This window comes from Anabrus simplex, chromosome 2, assembly GCF_040414725.1.
Source record: "Anabrus simplex isolate iqAnaSimp1 chromosome 2, ASM4041472v1, whole genome shotgun sequence".
Classification (NCBI taxonomy): Eukaryota; Metazoa; Arthropoda; class Insecta; order Orthoptera; family Tettigoniidae; genus Anabrus; species Anabrus simplex.
In genome coordinates, this window is record NC_090266.1 from 871064558 (window position 1) to 871081405 (window position 16848).

The following is a 16848-nucleotide window of genomic DNA, read 5'->3' on the forward strand; positions in this document are numbered from 1 at the left end:
GAGTCACGCTTCTGTTCTGTCAGTGATAGTCACCGCAGACGAGTGTGGCGTTGGCGTGGAGAAAAGTCAAATCCGGCAGTAACTGTGGAGCGCCCTACCGCTAGACAACGCGGCATCATGGTTTGGGGCGCTATTGCGTATGATTCCACGTCACCTCTAGTGCGTATTCAAGGCATGTTAAATGCCCACCGCTACGTGCAGCATGTGCTGCGGCCGGTGGCACTCCCGTACCTTCAGGGGCTGCCCAATGCTCTGTTTCAGCAGGATAATGCCCGCCCACACACTGCTCGCATCTCCCAACAGGCTCTACGAGGTGTACAGATGCTTCCGTGGCCAGCGTACTCTCCGGATCTCTCACCAATCGAACACGTGTGGGATCTCATTGGACGCCGTTTGCAAACTCTGCCCCAGCCTCGTACGGACGACCAACTGTGGCAAATGGTTGACAGAGAATGGAGAACCATCCCTCAGGACACCATCCGCACTCTTATTGACTCTGTACCTCGACGTGTTTCTGCGTGCATCGCCGCTCGCGGTGGTCCTACATCCTACTGAGTCGATGCCGTGCGCATTGTGTAACCTGCATATCGGTTTGAAATAAACATCAATTATTCATCCGTGCCGTCTCTGTTTTTTCCCCAACTTTCATCCCTTTCGAACCACTCCTCCTTGGTGTTGCATTGTCACTGCCAGTCAGTGTATTACAGGTGTTGTTTAATCCTACAGCATGTCCTAGTGACTTAGAAGAAAGGAAACGTAGAGGATTAAAAGAAAACACACATAAGATTTAAAGTACATCCTCTTTATTAATCCATGAATTAAAGCTGTTATTAAAACCAAGCCATTTTTCATACATTTTATTGCCACGACGTCGAATAACACGTTCAACTAAATAGTGATCAGGATATTTTGTTTTCTGCAGTTCTTCGATGTAGAATCCTCCTTCAATAGGCTGTCCTCTGAGATCGCGAAGTAAATACGTAACTGGATTAGTAAGCTTAACACTTCTGATTTGAAAAATTTCAGTGCTCCAGTTAGGTGTGTATCCTTTTGCAAAGATAGACTTGTGTTTGCTGATGCGAACAAAATCACCTTCTTTAAAGCGATGACGACGTGGATCAGCTGTTTTAATTACAAGATGAATAGCATTTATACGAGGTGTATTCTTTGTAACAAGACGTGGCTTTGTTCCGATAGTGCGATGAGGTGTATCGTTGTAGGTAGATAAAGTCTAGGTAGCAGATCAATCCAACGATATGAACCTTGCGCTGTAAATTCTCGCCACATCATTGTTTTGAGTGTACGATTAAAGCGTTCTACAACACTTGCCTTGAGATTGCTGAACGTAGAGTAGTGTTGAATGTCAAGTAACTTGAGGTAAGAAGAAAAATCCTTGTTGTAAAACTCGTTACCTTGATCAGGTTGAAGAAGCCTTGGGCAGCGTTTCGATTCTTCAACAATATGTTTAAATGCTTCTTTAACTTGAGCTGCTGTTTTAGAACGCACGGGTTGTGCAAAAGCAAACTTCGAGTACACATCGATAACAGTAAGTAGATACTTATACCCCTTATTACTAGAGGCATATGGAATCATTTCTACTAAGTCTGCTTGTCAGAGATCATCTTTTCCTCGTGTAATAACGCGTCTGCGACAGTAGGTGCGACGTGCTGGTTTATGTAACTCATGTGCGATGTTTACCTTTACAGGTGAGGTCTTCTCTTGACGAGCCATTACAAAATAATACCAGCATAACGTAGTTCTCTTTCTATTTCTAGAATTTCTGATCCGTGACCAGTGTGACCAGCCTCTTGCGATGCTCTTAAAAGTTGTAATCGTTCAACGAGTAAGTTTGGGTCATTCCAGTATCTTACATCCACATACGGCAACAAAGGCTTGTAGATAACATCAAGACTACGTGCAGTCGGAAACAGCTTAGAAATAAACTCACGATACTTGTAACTCTTATTCGCATTTACAGCTTCTGTTCTCTTGTAATTACGTCGTGTTGCATCAGTAGCAAAAAGTATTCCTTTATATTTTTTAAGATCATCTTGTAAAATTATATCCTTGTCAGGTATTCGTGAGAAAAGAAGTTCTAAGATTCCTTTCGTAGGTTTATAGGTAACACCTTTTACAATGAGTTTGTTGTTATTAATCTTAACATTTGAATTTCCTATCCGGAAACAGTCATCTTCGTAGCGAATACCGTAGGTAGTGTCAGTTTGTCCTGTAAAAAGTTTTTCTATATAAGGTGCAAAGAGAGATCCATAGGTATCTTGAATAAAAGTTCTAAACTGATTGCGATACTCTGGTGTAATCATAACCGTAGACAAAGATGGTAGATTTTGCGTCGATGTAGTAGGTGTTTCAGCAATAACATCTGTAGTTAAAAACTCAACACGCTTAGATGGTGATGTATCATTAAGTTCTTCTTCTTCTTCCTTATCCTCCTCTTCCTCTTGTTGATCTAAATCCTGCTTCTTCTCTTCCTTATCTTGTTCATGCTTTTCTTCTTCTTCTTCTTCTTCTTCATGCTGCTCTTTATGATATGATGTTTGCATAGAAGCAAAACTTGAAGTAGACTGCGGTAATGAAGTAGAATTAAAAATTTCTTTGAGTGGTGTACTTAGTTGTGTTTTTAAAAATAAATTCGTGTCTGCTTGAATACGTTTAAGCTCTTTAAATTTCCGTCGAATATTGTTTCGAGCTTGGATGATATGTTTTGTGATCTCCTTGCTAGATGTTAACATGATGATGGTTTTTAATCAAGTAGTTACTGTAATTCTGTGTTAATGCATATAAAATGATCGAAACCCATGCGATATCGTCCATGCTGTACATCACTTTCTTTATCAATAACTAAAAAACTGTAACGGTGTAATGACCAACATTTAGCACACATACGTTTAAAGTCATCGAATATCATATCAGTGTTAACATGATCGTTATACACATGTCGCATGTTGCGCTCATCTTGCCGAAAAAGCACAATAACATTTGCGTTGTCGCGTATCAACTGCTTAGGCACATGAGAATAGGTTTGACACAAATAGATGCAATCAACATATTTATGCCGGCCCATGCTAAAGAATGCACAAATAACGTTTTGCTGTTCTGTTGCGACATCATCAAAGATCATAAGAGAATTAGGAAGCACATCGTCTGGTGATGGTACTTGCTCATGCGAATTAAATTTAAAATATCTTATTCCATCTTTAACTAGATCGTGCATTACAGTTTGTAGAATAGTATATAGCGGCTGATAGAGTGACTTTGCGAAAACGTAAATATTCTCGAAGCGTACACCATTTACAGAAGTAATAAGTGTGAGTAAAAGATTTGTTTTCCCGCATCCCGACGGGCCTGATATAATACATCGAACTGTAAAAGGAAACAACGTTCCATGACGTTTTCTTGTAGTTGTACTAGAACTAGGTAAGAGATGTGGTACAATGTCGGTAACAGGTAGCGTGTCTTGCTGCTTTATAATCTTCATGATAACTGAATCATAAAGTACGTAATAGTAATATATATATATATTAAACGAAACAAGAGGTAACGGTTAGTTTATGATTTGCTCTTGACTAGTAAAGTCGTGTCCAGCATGGTGAAACAACGATATCCAAACGACATGAAGAAGAAGAAGAAAATAAAAACTGTTAGATGGAAAAATGTTATAAAGGCTGCGCAAAAAGCTATTCGAGGGGAATACAATCCTCGTGTAGCTATTACTAAGGCGTTACGCGCAGCAAGAGCGAGAATTTCTCCAAAGTGCAGAGCAATATTTAGTAAACGTGCACGAATTATTCCTGTACCAAAACGAGGAGGATTTCTTCCTGCGCTGTTTGCTGGCTTAGCAGCTTTAGGGTCATTGCTAGGTGGTGCTAGTGCTGTAGCGAGAACTGTCAAAGCTGTAGAAGAAGCGAAACAACAGTTGAAAGAGGGTGAACGTCATAACAAGACGATGGAGGCAATTGCGTTACGAGGCAAAGGTATGAACATGAAGCTAACGCCATACAAGAAAGGGCTTGGTATCTACATTTCTCCAAAAAACGTCTACTGAATGCACTGCCATATCGAGCTCTAACGCATGATGAAGTTTTTACGTTTGCTAAACAACTAGGAATTCATTATTTTCGAGGAGTGTATATGCGCGATCAACTACCAGCGCGCCCACGTGAACGTGAAAGTGCCGTAATTAACTTGGACGACAGTCGTGGACCTGGAACTCATTACGTTGCTTATGTAAAACGTAAATCTAAGGCATGGTATTTTGATAGCTATGGAGACTTACCTCCTCCTTTTGAGCTCATACGTTATTTCGGAAGCAGTGCAGACATTGTTTACAATAAAAACCGTGTGCAAAACTTTAATACACGCATGTGCGGACGATTATGTCTTATGTTCTTATATCAAACCCAGACAGTAGAGAAAGTGCATTAGTGTCTACGTGATGACGAACAGTGAAAGAACGTTTGCTGTACGTGGAGAAGGACCTGAAACAACCGTCTATTTTAATCCACCAATCGAACTTAGCTATCAGCCGCATAGTCTTGGACTAGTATCGTTTGAAAGCTACAATAAAATCTATAATGTGCGTGATGGTTTAAACAAGTTCTATTACGATGAGTATGTGCTAACACTACCCTCAGGTAGTTATACAGTAGACGATATTCACGACTATATTGAAAGTACGTTAATTGATCAGTTTGGGGAAGATAGTTTTAGTAATCATAATTACAAGTTCTCAATCACTATAAGCAACATTACACATAAATGTGTTATTGAATCATCATTTAAGATTGACTTCAAATCACAACCTGATTCGATTGGACCAATGCTTGGATTTTCATCGAGGGAGCTCCTACCGAACGTACGTTACGAGTCTGATCAACCTATAAAACTCTTCGATGATTATAATGTGAACATTACTTGTAATATTATTACAGACTTGAATAGTAATCTACAACCTTCGCACGTCCTGCACGACTTTATTGTTACAGAGGAACGTGGATATACTATTTGTGAGAAACCAGCAGTAGTTCTTTATCATCCTGTGTCTGTAAAACACATTAGCAACATTACTCTTAGACTTGTAAATAAACATAGTCAGCTTATTCATTTAGATCAGCACGCGTACGTAGCTTACAAACTACATCTTAAACCAGTATGAAAACCATCTCTAAAACACGGTGTACATTCCGAAGACATACTACATGTGTGCAGAGACTCATCGAGTTAACAGATACCCATAAGCAGATACTCCAAGATTTAGGATATACACTACTACAACAGAATGGAAGAAATGCTAGACATTACGAATACAGTAGAAAGTCGTGAAGGTGTAGTACGAAGTGAGCTTCATTCCTATCAACCTTTTATGTTTGGATTAAATAACAATGATGAAATTCATTTTATTATTAATCAGCAAGATGTATACACCTTACCACACGAAAGGTACCTCTATATTGAAGGACGACTAGAAAAGTCTGATGGAAGTGGACCAAGCACTTCACAACTAAACAACCATGCTCTAGCTTTTCTCTTTTCTGAAGCGCGATATGAAGTAAATAATGTTGAAATTCATCGAACGAAGAATGTTGGTATTACAAGTGCAATGAAACTCTACCCTTCTTTCTGTGATGAAGAAAGTAATGTTTTGCGGATGGCTAGATGGTGTCCAAAAGCTACTAACAACTGGATGATTAATGAGGATGGAACTTTTACGGGTATGTTATCACTGAAACATATTTTTGGATTCGCAGAAGACTTTACACGTATTATAATCAACGCAAAACAAGAGCTTATTCTAATCCGTGATCGAAGTGATTACAATTCTCTTAAAGCAGTAGAAACACCAGTAGAATCGAAAATAACACTGCATCGAATACTGTGGCGGATTCCACATGTAACCTTATCTGATCGTGAAAAACTTCGATTGCTCAAGATTGTAGAAAATGATACACCATTACCTACACGTTTTAGAAGTTGGTAGCTGCATGAATATCCTGTGTTACCACCTACAAACAAGCATAGCTGGGCTGTTAAAACATCACGTTTTACTGAGAAGCCCTTGTACATTATTTTTGCATTTCAAACTAATCGTATATTCAATCACGAAAAAGATAGCTCACTGTTTGATCACTGTAAATTAAGACACGTTAGACTATATCTCAACGGAATTACGTATCCCTACGAAAACATAGACATTAACTTTGAGAAAAATAAGTTTGGGATGCTCTATGACATGTTTTGTAAATTTCAATCATCGTATTATCAGAAAGAAGATCGTCCGCTATTTACACATCAAGAATTTAAAAATAAAGCACCGATTGTAGTTATAGACTGCTCTTATCATGAAGAATCTATAAAAGAATCTCCAGTTGATATTCGTTTAGAATTTGAAACATCTGAAAACATTCCTGCTAACACAGCAGCCTATTGTCTTATTATTCATATGAGTGATGTTACTTACCATCCGCTAACGAATATTGTTACGAGACTATAAATAAGAATAGATCTTTATCATCTTCGTTAGTGTGTGCTTCGACATCGTACGCTATGGAACAAAACTGTAAATGTGCATGCTGTTTGCATGCTCATACGCAACATCTTATTTATCTTACACGAGTGAGTGAGGCTATTAAGATGTTCTATAAACATAGATCGTCGATGCCGAAACATCTTATTCAATACTTACCACCAGGATTTTTATGTACGTACGCTGCCTCTTACGTACATAATTTTTGGGACATCCTTCCTCTACACAGTAAGATGTCGATCGAAGTAGCTTTATGCAGAACTTGTGAACGACATTACAAGCATCGAGGAGAAAATGGTGATGATGATTGGGATGGACCAAATCCGAGGATTGAACACTGTACACAGTGTATGAATGAACTTTCTCTAGTACCTCATGATGATGATGATGATGATGATGATGATTATTATTCCGAAAAGGAATAACAACAAGGTAAGAAGTATATGATCTTCTCTGTAAAGCATAACATACTTAGTATAATATATTTGTAAATGTTTTGTTTAATTTGAATGTTGCAGGAGGCATTTCAGAAGCATACGTTGTTAAGAAACACACCAACCTTGTCAGCAGCAAAAACGAAGACTGTTGTAGTACATTTGTAAATATATATTTGATCGCATTCAAAAATGTTGTACTTATTGCATTGCTTTACACCGACTTACTCTTAAGAAAAACGATCAGGTCTAAACATGCAAAATGATGTCATCACTGCAGCACGTGCTTACTCTAGCTTTCCCGATGCATGTTTAAACTTGTTCGAAATTACCACCACTACATTCCTTTACACCGACTTACTCTTAAGAAAACGGACACGTCTAAACATGCATGATGACGTCATCACTGCAGCACGTGCTTACTCTAGCTTTCCCGATGCATGATTAAACTTGTTCGAATTTACCACCACCACATTTCAACTAAAGAGTGCAGCATCGAGGTAAGCGATGTTAGATGGCAGTAGCTAAAGATGGCAGCACTGTTCTCTCTGGATTAAAGATGGCTGCTTGTCAAAAACATTTTCCAAATTATCCGCCACCACATTTCAACTAAAGAGTGCAGCACTGAGGTTTGCGATGCAAGATGGCGGATGACAGCTTGTCAAATAGATTTATTTTCAAAGGTAAGTAGCTAAAGAGGGCAGCACTAAGGTTAGCAATGCAAGATGGTGGATGACAGCTGTGACGTAAAAATTACCCGCAAGATAGCAGCACGATGCTCTTTTCATTAAAGATGGCAGCTTGTCAAATATAATTTTTCAAATTAACCGCCTCAAAGGTAAGTAGCTAAAGAGGGCAGCACTGTTCCCTCTGGATTAAAGATGGCTGCTTGTCAAAAAGAATTTTTCAAATTATCCGCCACCACAAAGAGGGCAGCACGGTGCTCTCTTGATTAAAGATGGTGGATGACAGCTGAAGAGCACGTAGAATTTGTTTCCAAACAAGAGCACGTGGAATTTGCCGCCACCACATAGAGTGCAGCACTGTTCTCTCTGGGTTAAAGATGGCGGATGACAGCTGTCAGAAAAGCACATGATTTTGTAGAGCGCGTAGAATTTGCCACCACCACATTTCAACTAAAGAGTGCAGCACTGTTCTCTCTGGATTAAAGATGGGGGATGATAGCTGTCAAAAAAGCGCATAGGTTTGTTTCCAAACAAGAGAATGTAGAATTTGCCGCTACCACATTTCAACTAGAGAGTGCAGCACGGTGCTCTCTGGATTAAAGATGGCGGATGGTAGTTGCAGCACGGTGCTCTCTGGATTAAAGATGGCGGATGATAGCTGTCAAAAAAGCACATAGGTTTGTTTCCAAACAAGAGAATGTAGAATTTGCCGCCACCACATTTCAACTAGAGAGTGCAGCACGATGCTCTCTTGATTAAAGATGGCGGATGGTAGATGTCAAAAAAGCACGTGGCTTTGTTTCCAAACAAGAGCATGTGAAATTTGCCGCCACCACATAGAGTGCAGCCCTGTGCTCTCTTGATTAAAGATGGCTGCTGTCACGTGGAATTGTCTGTCACCAGAGTGCAGCACGGTGCTCTGTCGATTAAAGATGGCTGCTATCAAAAAGCATTTTTCAAATTATCCACCACCACATTTCAAAGGTAAGTAGCTAAAGAGGGCAGCACTGTGCTCTATAGATTAAAGATGGCGAATGACAGCTGTCAAAAAGCACGTGGATTTGTTTATCTCGCGCTAGTTAGGTTAAGTTGGTACCACTAAGGTTTAGATCCGCCAAGATGGCAGCACTGCCGATGATAGGTGACGAATTTGCAGCTACTGCGATAAAGAGGGCAGCACGGTGTTCTGTAGCTTAAAGATGGCGGATGACAGCTGTCAAAAAAGCACGTGGATTTGTTTATCTCACGCTAGTTAGGTTAAGTTGGTACTACTGAGGTTTAGGCCTGTCAAGATGGCAGTACTGAGGTTAGCGATGCGTTGTTGTCTGTCAAAAAGCACGTGACTGTCAAAAAACACGTGGATTTGTTTATCTCGCCCTAGTTAGGTTAAGTTGGTACCACTGAGGTTTAGGCCCGTCAAGATGGCAGTACTGAGGTTAGCGATGCGTTGTTGTCGATGATAGCTGTCAAAAAGCACGTGGCTTTGTTTAAAACTTCAAATTTCCCGCGGGTGGTGGAGGAGACCTCTGGGAGGCCTCTGGCTGTGGTGGTGGTGGTGGAGGAGGCCTCTAGGAGGCCTCTGGCTGTGGTGGTGGTGGAGGAGGCCTCTGGGAGGCCTCTGGCTGTGGTGGTGGTGGAGGAGGCCTCTGGGAGCCTGTGGTGGTGGTGGCCGCCGAATCCGCCTATTATACTACTTATTTTGATATATGAGCTTGTTTAAAATGTCTGAAAGTCGTCTCACTCATTAGAAAGAAAAACACCTATCTCGCTATCTCATAAAATAAGCAAATAATACACATCGTATGTTCCAATGGGATGTCACTTTAATATATACACGAGTTGGACATTTGTACAACGATGGTCCCTAAGCGAATCATATTTAGCGAAACAGAAAAACAACACAGTATTCAAATACATATCACTCCTGTGAATAGAAGACAATAAATACACTCGGCATTCACAATATAAATCATGAACGGGGCGTCCGCCCATAGCTGGTGGCAGCGGCATTACTGCCCCTGGTGCTGATGAGACATGAACTCATGTCCCGTGACAATTGTGAAGTGTGACTTCCGCTCTGAAAATCCCTAGTCGTTTTAATTAACAGAAAGAAATGGGGAGTTCTCTCATTTATTGGAATTGTAGGTCTACCCAACGGTGTTTATTTCTGACTGGTTGCGTGTAATATCGATGCCGGAGAGAAGGAGAACGAACCCTCTAACACTAAGTTTCTCTCACCGCGGCGGTAGTCTTCCACACCCCTTCTTGCCTGGCCGGACTTTAAATCTCACCGGCCAGCTGTTTACATGTCCCCGCCCTGCACTTTCACTTTCAACACAAGGGAACTGTGCCAGTCCCGTTATCTGGCCAGCTCGGCGCTTCGCTTTAAATCTCATAATTCCTTTAATTCCTTGGATGCCCTACGCATCAATTAGGCACTTCGGCTTGCATCTATCCTAATTTATACCATTGGCGTGGGATAAACAACTTCGTGCATATCATTTACTCATGTGAAGGAGAGGCTTATATATCAACAACACGGCATTCGTTCTATTCCTTATCAGCTAGAGTAGCTCGGTTCCACTTCTCGGCATAACCAATACACGAGTATTATAGAGGAAAGTAAAGCCCTATCATTCGGGACAAAATATGTTAACACTCACGTTCTAAATAAATTCACACATTATCACACATCACTTGTCATATCGAGGTTTCTTCTTCACCATACTTAATTTATACAAGGGGATGACCTAATACATTACGTGAAGTATCTACTACAGAAAACCTTGAAATTTCTAGATGACTCATATTACTCGTATTTCTTATCGATGATACATGGAGTGATTTTTCAAGAATATTAAAGAGTCACTTTTAATTCCCATAGTGCTCCACGGTAAATCAAATCTAGGGTCTTAAATTATCATGCATGAATTCCCATATAAAACAAAGAAATACGGTCGCCGACCGTGAAGAAACCTAAGTACTAGCCCTATCAATAACTACTACCATCCCTTTGAGAACAACGAAATCCTACCCTACATTTCTAAAGAATCTGCATGCATTAATATTTACATTTTTACAGGAAATAGACTTTCAAATATTTTCACAATACTCATCTGCCTGGATCGCCCCACAGCTCACCCAAGAAGGCACATCTAGTCGAAAGCGACTTTAAACCTATTAGGTCGTGTTACGTACATTTAGTACGTGTTGAAGAGATGTTAAGTACAGAACAAAAATGGCCAACCAGACACCAGTGGGATCTGAACCCACAACCTCCCGATTTCGCGTCGGTAGCTCTACCAATTGAGCTATGGTGGCCTAGGCCATCTTTGTTCTGTTGGAAAGGATCTGAGCTACAGGTCTGGTACTACTACCATCACACTGTAGAGTGCGTTACGTTGCCCGTTGAGGGCCAAGTCAATGAATATTGAATTTTCACGACCGCATTGTAATCGAAAGCGACTTTCAACCTATTAGGTCGTGTTACGTACATTTAGTACGTGTTGAAGAGATGTTTAGTACAGAACAAAAATGGCCAACCAGACACCAGTGGGATCCGAACCAACAACCTCCCGATTTCGCGTCGGTTGCTCTACCAATTGAGCTATGGTGGCCTAGGCCATCTTTGTTCTGTTGGAAAGGATCTGAGCTACAGGTCTGGTACTACTACCATCACACTGTAGAGTGCGTTACGTTGCCCGTTGAGGGCCAAGTCAATGAATATTGAATTTTCACGACCGCATTGTAATCGAAAGCGACTTTCAACCTATTAGGTCGTGTTACGTACATTTAGTACGTGTTGAAGAGATGTTTAGTACAGAACAAAAATGGCCAACAAGACACCAGTGGGATCCGAACCAACAACCTCCCGATTTCGCGTCGGTTGCTCTACCAATTGAGCTATGGTGGCCTAGGCCATCTTTGTTCTGTTGGAAAGGATCTGAGCTACAGGTCTGGTACTACTACCATCACACTGTAGAGTGCGTTACGTTGCCCGTTGAGGGCCAAGTCAATGAATATTGAATTTTCACGACCGCATTGTAATCGAAAGCGACTTTCAACCTATTAGGTCGTGTTACGTACATTTAGTACGTGTTGAAGAGATGTTAAGTACAGAACAAAAATGGCCAACCAGACACCAGTGGGATCCGAACCCACAACCTCCCGATTTCGCGTCGGTTGCTCTACCAAATGAGCTATGGTGGCCTAGGCCATCTTTGTTCTGTTGGAAAGGATCTGAGCTACAGGTCTGGTACTACTACCATCACACTGTAGAGTGCGTTACGTTGCCCGATGAGGGCCAAGTCAATCTGCAGAAATCGCTCCGGTGACACGTAGTTCCCAGGATCGATCAATATCAAATTAAAGCTCAATTACCCGAGTTTCCACTGATCGCTTATCATTTTGATCGCTTCACGCGTTTTGCTTTAATCTCGAAAGCGTCCTTTGATATCCCAGTGAGGGAGGGGCTTGCGATTTGGCGGTTCTTTGGCTTCGGTCTCCCTGACAGCTTTCTAAAGTTGGTGAATACCTGTGGGATGTCCGTAAACTGCGTAGATTATCCCATTAGAATCATGTAAAGGACTTCTTGGTGTCAAAATTTACTATAAAATTCGCCGCTTTTAATGAACCTTGAGTCATGAAAATCTGCCTTGTAGTATGCGAGTTATGTTAATTACTCTCCTGAAAACAATTGAAGACAGGTCTCTGGCAGCGGTGTTTCCGCGGGAAAAGGAGCGAAAAAGTGATATTTGCCAACGTTGGGCACGACCTCTGTGACCTACTTACTGTTGGAGTGTTTCTCTGTCACGCCTGAGTGAGAGCGCTTCTGCCCGGAGGCAAAAATATTTCTCGGTGTAGCAAGTACACATAATGGAAGCTTGACCCATGGAACGAACGGCGCGCGACTCGTATCCCGGGGAGGATAGACGTGCGCTAATTAACTTATGACAGCGCGGAAAACGGCATATTTGAGCGGTAGAAGGCCATAATATATTCTTGATGATGTGATGAACGGTCACAATATATAGGTTATGGGCGTGAGAATCTTGCAAAGGGGTGTACGGTCCTTACGGAGCAGGTACAGAGAAAGGTAGATACAGAGAGCCAAATAATGGATAGATCTTAAAATTTAATTTATTCAGCTTGAGAAATTGATGAAAAAGTTCGCTATTATTTCTGACTCGTAGCATTAAATCAAATTTCAATATTTTCTGAAAGAATGAATGTCGCCTGGCTAATCAATTTTTATGATTATCTTTTAACATGAAACAATTATCTTTCATTGAAAATCAATAACTTCTTTCCTGATAAAGTTCTTAAAATATTTGTTTAAATGACAAAAAATGAAATTGATAAAACATCTCACTTGAAAAATGAATTTCCCTAGTCTTTTTAATATTTTAACACTTCAAAATATCGTAAATTTTATGTTCTTCTAAAGTTCTGTGCTATAGTCTATTTCAGAATTGTCATTCAACACTTATAAAATGTAATGTGAATTCCAATGAGCGAAATAGTTAGTTGAATTATGAATGAAATCACTGATTCTAAAGTTCAACTTGTAATAAAGTTAGTTTAAATCTCAAGTTTGTTAAAGAGGACCGGACTTGGTGGCTCAGACGGTTGAGACGCTGGTCTTCTGACTCCAACTTGGCATGTTCTATCCTGGCTCAGTGGTATTTGAAGATGCTCAAATACGTCAGCCTCGTGTCTGTAGGTTTACTGGCACGTAAAAGAACTCCTGCGGGACAATATTCCAGCGTCACCGAAAACCGTAAAAGTAGTTAGTGGGACGTAAAGCAAATAACATTATTGTTTTAGATAGGCACTCATATCACCTGCATTATCTGGATATCAGGACTGGAAACGTACAGAAATGTGGTTCAACGAACAGCATATGAAGTCCATGGCAGCTGGTGTTGTGATGCCATCCCCATGGTACCACGTTTGATTCCCGCGTAGTAACCACATTCCAAATCCAGCGTCGAACCACGTTCATCTCCCGCGTAGTAACCACGTTTAAATTCCATGAAGTCACTATGCGCAAAGGGGAGACGAAACTAACCTAACTGTACAATAAAAACACGCTGAGTGGTAAAATATCCTACAAATATATACACCTCGAATCATGAGCGACCTCATGAGCGCAACAGATCACTGTGGGACGGAACCACACACAATAAATTTACAAAAGTGGCAAATATACACAATCAAAGGAACAAAAACATGTCATACTTCCCCGGACTCACCAAGAAAAGCATGCGGCATTTACACAACTCTCATTCACTGAAAGCCTCGATGGAAAAATAGGGAAACATAATTTTACACTTTAAGCAACACATCCTATTCAACGTAGGTCCTGAAATAAATTACATGACACAAAAGCAATCAACAGGTGGACTTTGTAACGACCCGCACAAATCAACGTGGATTCCTGAAATAAATTACGTGACACAAATTCATAAAAAATACCAGAGTAGGCTTTAACTTTCAACACATACATCAACGTTGGTTCTCGAAATAAATCACATGACACAGATGTTCCTCAGCGTGGTAATATTATGAAAGAAAAACCAAATGAAACGTCGCAATATAAGGCGGAATGTCTCAAAAGTGGAGATTGTGTCCTAAAATAATGCAACAAACATCAAAACACAGGGTCCAACGCTTTACACAAGCTGCTCAACAGTCTACCCGAGGCAAGTCACAAAAACACCCCAAGATGCAGTCCTTACAAATGAAGAACGCGTCCTCATACTCAAAATCACACAAAGCTATTTCACTTGTCCTAAGGTTGCCAAAACTGAAATATAAATGACGTCTAACATTCGCTCGCATAAAAAAAACAAGACCGCGCTGGTCACAAATCAAAGCACTCGCGCTCGTTAAGTTAAACATGAATAATAAAGTGGCCAACTCTGTAATAATACGATGGTCGAGTCGTAAGTCATGGCAACTATTTGTTTTCTTGCGAACAGAAGACAACACGGAAAATCTAAGAGATGCATTTGGAAATATAGGGCATGTACTTATGCATAGTGCCTGAAGGCAATTTCTGACTTCAGGCGATAATCGTAGGAAAGTGACAGAACATAGGCCATTGGTAAACATTGTTTTATTATGGTACAGGCAGCAAATACACATGACTACGTACAAAGGAGAGGTCTCCACTGGTTACAAACCTTCGAAATAATCACCCAAGGTTTCCACTGTGCGTTGCCAGCGGTGGGGCATGCGCAGTTGATAATCTACCCCGTTTGAACGTCTCCACCCACCTTACCCCTGTTCTATAGGGCATGGCACGCACACCTTATGCTTCCCGCAGCTCTGCATGGCATTGGCGTGCATTTCTGCCGCGGAGAACTGCTATTTTAATATCCGAACTTTGCTCCTGTTTTTGACTTCCATTTTGTGACGCTCTCACTCACACACTGAAACACACACTCACACACTGTTGTTTACATAAACCATCTAGTGACATCAAACGCAAGTACATACCGTACGTTTTTCGTGTTGTCTCCTGTTCGCGAAAAAAAATAGTTGCCATGACTTACGACTCGACCTTCGTATCATAATCTGAAACTAGGAAATTACCACATAGACAATGGATCATGTCCAGTGGCGGCGCGTGATTTTTACAGTAAGGGAAACACATATCATAAGCTAGGAAGATGTATAAAATAAATATAATAACTCACATTATCTTGTGCTATTTGAATGTTAATTCAATCCGCCTCTCCTTCTTGACGAATTCTTCTATGACAAGGCTGTAGAATTCTTCTTCATTCTTTGATGACTTCAATTTTAGTAACGTCTTTTCAATCGACAGTAGAGATAAGTTCGAGAGTCTCTGTTGTCCCTGTGTGTTTCTGCAGTAGGTGTGGATTCTCCGAAGTGCCGAAAATGAACGTTCGGCACTAGCACTGGACACTGGGATAGTTGAAATCAACGCACATAACTTAAACAGTTCAGAAAAGACAGAAGATGACAATCCACTACTTTTTAAATAAAACAAAAGTTTTAGAACTCCCATCGTAAGATACTCATCGGAGGAATAAGCTACGCTGAGCTCGCTTCTGAGACGGGCGAAGTCAAAATGCTGACCGTAACTTTGTTTCAAAGAACAGAATGCTACTTCAGGAAAACTTTTCTTCGTGTTCCTCTGATCAACTAACTGTAAAAATGTTAATTTCTCGAGTGCTTGGAATCGAACTTCTAGTTGGGTATGTATATTGTCATATATCTCGCAATATATGCGACGGTAGTGTGAATTTTTGTCGCAGGTTTCATTTTGACGTAGCCTCTTCTTTGGCAGCTCGCAGCTCTCTTGACATTTGTTCCATACTCTTTCGAATTCATTTCTTTTTCCCTGAATTATACTTTTTGTTTCCCCTACTTTGGCAATACAGAAATTTACATCCAGTGCTTTCGTTTGAAGAATTTCAAAGAGAGAATCGGTTAAGCAAATATCTCGCTGAAAACTAATAAAATGAAATTGAACTGGAATTCTGAGAGAACGCTGTTAAAACCTCGAGCTTCGTGATACGTTTGACTATCCCATTGCTCTGGATTATCAAGGATATTCTCGAACAACTGAACTAATTTTTCTTTTTGTTCACGAACTGTTTCAACAAGTCTTCCGTTGTAATTCCATCGTTTGGACACACTTTAGGAAATCGTCTCTTGACTTCTTTATCTAATGCAGCAGTTCTCTTCGTTGAATTAGAAAAGAAAGAGGCCAAGCTACTCAGAGTCATGAAGAATATTTTACATTCCTTTATATTAGAAGTTGTCTGTGTAAGGACAAGGTTCAGTCTGTGAGCAAATCAATGTATGAATATAGCGTTGGGATATTTGTTTTTCACTCTTTTCTGTAAACCACTGAGGTCTCCTGACATCACTGCGGCTCCATCGTAACATTGAGCGACTAGTTTAGAACCACAGTTGAACTCGTCCATTATGTGGAACACGTGATCTGCAAGAGCAGGAGCACTGCGATCGGCGCTTACGTCGGTAAATCCAAGAAATCGCTCCTGTACTTCTCCATCAGCAGACGTGAACCTAACAACAGTTGAAAGTTGGGAATGGGCAGAAATATCAGTAGTTTCATCAATAATAATCGCCACGAATGTTGACTGTGATATTTCTTTCTTTATTTCGGTCAATAACACACTGGCTACTC